Here is a 6,000-nt window from a genome sequence, read left to right as displayed (position 1 = left end):
TTGAAATTGCAATTTTGAAAAACCATATTTGCCACAGGTCAGTTAACATGCATGTAAGAGCACAGGTGGGTGCAGACTTCCCTGCAAAGCAAGCTTGGTGTGATGAAATCAGTGCTGCAAGCTTCTGTTTCCTCCAGGCTGAGGGGAGTGGGCATGTTCTGCTGCCTCAAGACAGAAATTCTGTGCCAAAGCAAGAGAGTGTTTGGTCTGGTCTTATTTTTATCCAAGTGAAGGACGTGCTTTTGTCCCTTTGCAGCAGCCCAGGTCTGCCAGTAAATGTACCTGTGCCTGATATTCCTTTTGCCAGCGCACCTCTGAGCAGCAGTGCTTGTGCCAGGATTTGGGCCCTTGAAAGGCATTTTTCTGCCTCTCCAGCCTCTGAATTGTAGGGTCAATAAACACTTCAGCCATTATTGGAAACAAACTGACCCCTCAGGATAGGTCCCAAAACAAAGTGGGAAGTAAAGGGCTAACCTCCCCAGTTGATGACCTTGCAGGGTTCCCTGGGCAGAGCAGGTTTCTCTCCTGTCACGTGGAGAAAGGGTTGCCTTGGCCTCATGGGTAATCTGAGGTTTAATCAAATGGGTGTGGAAAAAAGCTCTAAATGAGTGTCTGCACAGCGTGTGGGTCTGTTTGTTTGATGCCTGTATAGTGCAACTTTGTTCTGGGCTAACAGAATGACTGCTACCAGATGACTTCCAGTGCAGCTTAATCTCCTGGGTATTTGAAGGTTTAGCAGTGAACCTGGGGCTGACTTGGCCATGTGATCCCATGCTGGCACTGCAGAAATACCAGAAGAAGGGAATTACTTGCTTCAAGGCCTGGATCCATGGCCAACATTGCTTGAAACCTGTCTGGTAAAGTGGCATTGGCGGCTATGCTGGCTACTCCTGAGCACTGGTGTAGTGAATATTAACCAGTTGAGGTTAGTGGTGCATTTTTAGATATTTGCTGCTGTGCTGAGCTGGTTTGGCTTTTTATTTTTTTTATTTTTTTTGGTCTCCTAGCACAGTAGTAGCCAGTGCTGTATCTGATCTGGATGCACTGGAAGCATAAAGGAGAAATAAATGTAATACTTTCTATTATCTCCTTGCAGTGAGTTAATGAAAGAGTTGTTTCTGGCTTCCTTGTTGAAATATTTACTATAGCCCTTCCTACTCCATTTGGAATGGGAATATTTCATAGACTCTTAGAACATGATCATGGTATTTCCTGATTAAGTTTCAGCTTGCCAAAGTTAACCTGATTTATAAAGGAGATGTCTCTGCCTGCTAGGGCAGATTGATCATGTGAAGGTGTGGGTTAGTTCTGGTTTTGTGTCTGGGCTTAAGTGCTGGCACAGTAATTTTAACTTGCAGTGCTGTATTTGACTTTGAAAACTCTTCTCTTAGGGATGGGGGCGTCTGCCTGGCACTGAAGTAGGAGTTTTTACTGACCTGCTGCTTGCAAATCTGTGTGTTCTGTCATTTACTCTGGTTTTTCCTAGGGATGTCTGGAGCAGAGGGTCTTGCTAGTGATGCCTTGTCTGGAAACTCTTGGGTTTTCTGTCGTGTTAAACTGCTTGTTTCAGGTGATAAGTCCTGTGGAAGACCTCTCACAAGACTAGTACTCTGGCACTTGGGTGTGAAAAAAAAAAAAGAGCACCTTCCTCTCGCAAATGTTATTTTTGCTGCAGGGAAGCCAAAGTTGTTTGGCTTTGGGGACACCCTAAGCAGCTTTTTTTCCTGCTCGGCAGCTGAAGACCTGTCTCCCCAGTGAGTTCTGGGGACCAGGGTGGGAGCCTTGCTTGGCAGTAGTTACCCAGACAGGAGGGTTTTAGCTTGTGTCAAATCCCTTATATAGTGACACAAATGCTTATGTGAGGAAAGAGTTCCTCACTTCTCAAAGGATACTGGGCCCTGCTGAGCTGGGCTGGAGGAGGGCTGTCTTGGGCCAATAGAAGTGTGAAGGTACTGATAAGAGGGCAACCTGGGCCAGCAGTTATCAGCTGTAAATTCGTGGATGAGTCAGCATCTGCCAAAGCGTCGGCAGCTCAGAGTTACTGGTCTCCTTGCAGTCCCAGCCTTGTTTCCTTAATGTTGGAGCTGGGTCCTCTGTGTAGGTAAGGAGGGCCTGAATGCAGCGGCTCTGCAAGCTTTGACCTGTCTTTGGAGCTGAAAAGTGCAGGAGCTGCTCCTAATGTTTGGTAATTGCTAATTTGATAATTGAGGTTGCTAATGAGAGTCTTCTCCATGAAAAAGCTGGCAGTGTCAGCAAAGATGTGAATCCTGGGGCATCTGTGATCTATAAATGGGGGAGTTAGTTTGGCACCTGGACCCTGGCCTGGGTTGTGCAGAAATTCACACCTGATGGCTGTAAGGCCAAGCAGCTGATTGCTAAAATGCAGAATACAGTGCAGGTGTCTGGGCAGGTGGTTAAGCCTGGAATAGGTTGTTGGAGCTGTTTGCCTTGCCTTTGAGTCAACTTCTGGGTAAGTGATCAATGGAGCAGAGACCCTTCATCTCATGTGCTGTTTTGTCATTGCTCCAAGTCAAGTCACTTCTGAAGAATTCCTGAGTCTGGTGCTTTTACTTTGAGAAGGAGCAACTGTTAGTTAGACTAGATTATCATGAAACTCCTTGCTTGGGCAGGCTCAATTAATCCTAGAGATATACCATGACTGTTGTAGCTATAACAGGTGAAAGGACTGTCTTTTTACAGCTTAAACTCTTTTAATGGCAGAGCTTGGGGAAGAGACTTTATTCCAGCAGTAGATGCTTGGACTTTAATCTATTCATGGTCCCTCAAGCTTTTCAGTTGTCATCTTCAGGTCAAACTAAATTTATCCCAGCTTGGACTTGTGTTGAAGAAGCCCCTTTGAACACTAAGAGGATTACACGTGGTGCAGAAGAGATGGCAGAAGTTCATGACCTTTCACTAATGCTATTGGGGAAGCACGTGTGGAGACACTTTACTGGGCTGACAGCGAGGCTGTGCTGGGATCAGTCCAGCAGCAGCCTGAGCAGTGTGAGAGGACAGGCTGATTCAGTACTCCTGGATCCACACAGTCAGTGTTATCCCCTTCTGGGCAGAGCTGGGACTGCTGCTGCAGCTTCATCTTGTCACACCTAAAGTTGGATGTGTGTAAAGATCAGTTTGCAGCTTATGATGATACTCTTCGATGAACTTGGTTGCCTTGTCAGAGCCAGCTGTGTTGGGATGCCTGGGCTGACCACCCCCCGAGGTTTGTGGGTAGCTGTTCCAGGAGCTCTCCAAGCACCAGGCTCAAGATGCTCTCCCAAACTCTGGGGTGTAGTGGTGTGGGGAGAACTGTCATTGTAGAACCTGTCTGGTGGCTTCTGGGACAGGGTCATGATGCTTCACAACTGCTGCATGTCCGGCTGCCTCAGTCCTCTCTGGAGAAAGGCGGAACCTCCTCAGTGCAGGCGTTACCCTCTAGGGCTTTTTGTGTGGTGCTGGAGATGGGAGAGGCAGTGTGGCCTTGACAGAGGCAGGAATCAGCATCTCCTGACGGTGCTGCTGGAGCAGCTGCCTGTCCTTGAGCAGCTGCTGCACAAGGAATGTGATTTTAAAGCTGTTGCATATGTTTATCACCTCTCTGAATAAGAACTTGGCCAAGGCCAGTTTCTTAACTGGCTGCTGGTTTGCTTTCGAGGCTTTAAAGCTGAGCCTTTCTGGGTGGAAGGTGCTGCTACATACACCTGCTTTTGAAACTGTAGGCACAACTTCCAGTTTTAGTAGAGCTGGGAATAATGCTCCCACGGTAGCTTTTGTATACCTGTTGCTGGTTTCAGCTGAAGGCAGCGCTTTGTTTAAAAGGAACTTTGAAGACCTGTAGGTACCCCAAATGTCCCAGCAACATTGATCTCTCATTCATTAAGCTCTGCTCATTTAACAGCAACAAAGCAGCCATTATTTTGCTCTAACTTGACAGCCTATTGTGTGAAGAAATGGGAGATGCTTAAATGACTTCCTTCGCATAGGAGAGGCTTCAGGTGCCAAGTTCAGTGTTTAAAGGCTGTTAGTTGTGGCCCATCAGGCTTTAATGACTCTGTGGCTGCTTTATTTAAGGAAAACTGAAGGACAAATGCAAACCCAGACTAGCTGATGACTAAATCGTCTTCCTGTTTGCTCTTAACTGCAGTCAATTAATGACCTATCACTTGTTTAGCCGTCCAAAAAGTGTCTCTGATACTGTAATGTAAATTCCTCTGTTCTTCCTCTGCAGCCCCAAGGAAACATTCCGGACAGGCTGGATGCAGCTGACCTGATATACATGGTCTTGAATGAGGGAATAAAGTGCTCTAGGATGCAGGGACCCAAAAGGCAGCTCTGCTTACCTGGAGGTACTGAGAGAGAGTGAGACTCTGAGCAGGAGCTCACCTGAAGCTGGCAGAACCATTCTGCCTGCCCCAAAGAAATGCTGGATGCCATGTATACATCCAGAACAGGGAGATTCCACACCTATACCCCAGAAAAAGAGCACACTTAGCTCCCTTGGTCTTGTTGGCCTTTGGATTTGAAGTGTCACGTTGCCAGATTTTTTTGCCTATGCAATCATGATGCTTCTTTCTACTGCAAAGTGCCTCTAGTAATTGGGTTTTGTATCAGATAGGCAGATAGAAGCAGGTCAGTGTTCTGCAGAGCAGGGACTTGGCCTAGAGGTGTTGTATTCGGCCGTGGTCACAGACTGGTGGTGTTCCTGAAGATCCAGCAGTTATATGATTTGTTCTGAGCTCTGTTAGGTTTTTGGTGCTGTAATTCTGTGACAGTCTCTGTTACTCTTGGAAGGGGGAGGCAGAGCAGCAAGACTGTTGCAGTGTCTCTTCCTTGGTTTCTGAAGTAGCTGTTTGCCAGCTGCTCAAGTGTTTGTGGTTATGGAATAAGGCAGACTCCTTCATCTGGCTGTGAAACAGGTCACATAGCAGCAAGTGTCTCCACTTCAGGACCTTTTCAGATTATAGGGGAGATGCTTAGTTGTGTTTCAGAAAAACCTCTTGTAACTAGTAGGTTTATGGTGAGCAAGTGTTTTTCTAAGTCCCTGATGATCTCCACTGCACTTCGGGAATACAATTGACTCATCTGACAGCTTTCACTTGGATATTTGTCTCGTGTGCAGAAGGCACTTGAGAGGCTTAATTTTCTGGGATGCAATTCCCAGCCTTTACAGTTGGAGGTGCAGAGAAGTGTGAAAGCCAAAGCAATGCTGCTGCTAACTGCTGCCTTCTTGTTTGTCTTCTGAAGGCTTCTCCAGATTTGGTTTGGAAGTTCAGCCTTGGTCAGAGCTCTAGTCCATGGGGTGAATCTGGTTTTGTCAGAGAACAGAGCTTACAGCTGAGCTGGGCTCATCATTCTGCTGCCCTCAACACTTGGGGCCCATTCAAGGGGGGGTTTCATTTGTATTCAGGCTCTGGTGGAAACAAGCATGTGGGAGCAAAAGGAGAGCTGTGCTGGCTGTGGAGGTGGTAGGAATGGGATCTGACTTGGTTCATGTTTGCTTAACCATTCTGAAGGAGGAAAAACCCTGTTTGCTGGATTGTTAGCTGGCCTTCCCAGATCTGGAAGGTTCAAATATCTGAACACCTTTATTCTAGGTTGAAGCACCACCTTTCCAGACTGATGGCACAAATGCTGCTGCTATGGGCTGGGAACTGAATCATGCTCCCTGTTCCTCCTGCTCCCTTAACCCACAACCTGCCTGTGGATCACAGCTTCTGCTGCCAGGCCCTGTGGATCCTTCCCACGCAGGCTTAGGCTGTAATTTCCTAAATATTTTCTTGTTTGAAGTGCCTGGTTGGTGCAGCCATGCTGCATACCAGATCAGGGGAGAGAACCAGGCTTAAAACTAACTCCCTGTGGCTTGGTTTTAACCAGATGAGCTCCCCAGCCCAGCTTCCTGTGTGGAAACTCACCTGCCTAAAGTGGTGTGAGTGGAGGGGGTGGGATGAGGTGGGGACAGGGGCTGGGCCTTTGGGAGCTGTCCCTGCCTGCAGGTGAGAG

At 47.4% G+C, this 6,000-nt stretch overlaps 1 protein-coding gene across 2 annotated transcripts in view; it reads left to right on the top strand.

Moving 5' to 3' along the window:
• Positions 1-750: 750 nt before the first annotated feature.
• Positions 751-6,000, top strand: part of CPEB1 (cytoplasmic polyadenylation element binding protein 1) — a 31,561-nt gene continuing 26,311 nt past the window's right edge. For both annotated transcript variants that reach the window (XM_041469015.1, XM_041469013.1), the window contains exon 1: positions 751-857. The gene's annotated coding sequence lies outside the window, so the exon portion shown is untranslated. The remainder of the gene's footprint in view (positions 858-6,000) is intronic.

The sequence above is a fragment of the Pyrgilauda ruficollis genome, unplaced genomic scaffold, assembly GCF_017590135.1.
Source record: "Pyrgilauda ruficollis isolate IOZ18807 unplaced genomic scaffold, ASM1759013v1 scaffold23, whole genome shotgun sequence".
NCBI lineage: Eukaryota > Metazoa > Chordata > Aves > Passeriformes > Passeridae > Pyrgilauda > Pyrgilauda ruficollis.
The sequence above is the reverse complement of the archived record's forward strand: the minus strand, read 5'-3'. Positions and strand labels throughout refer to the sequence as shown.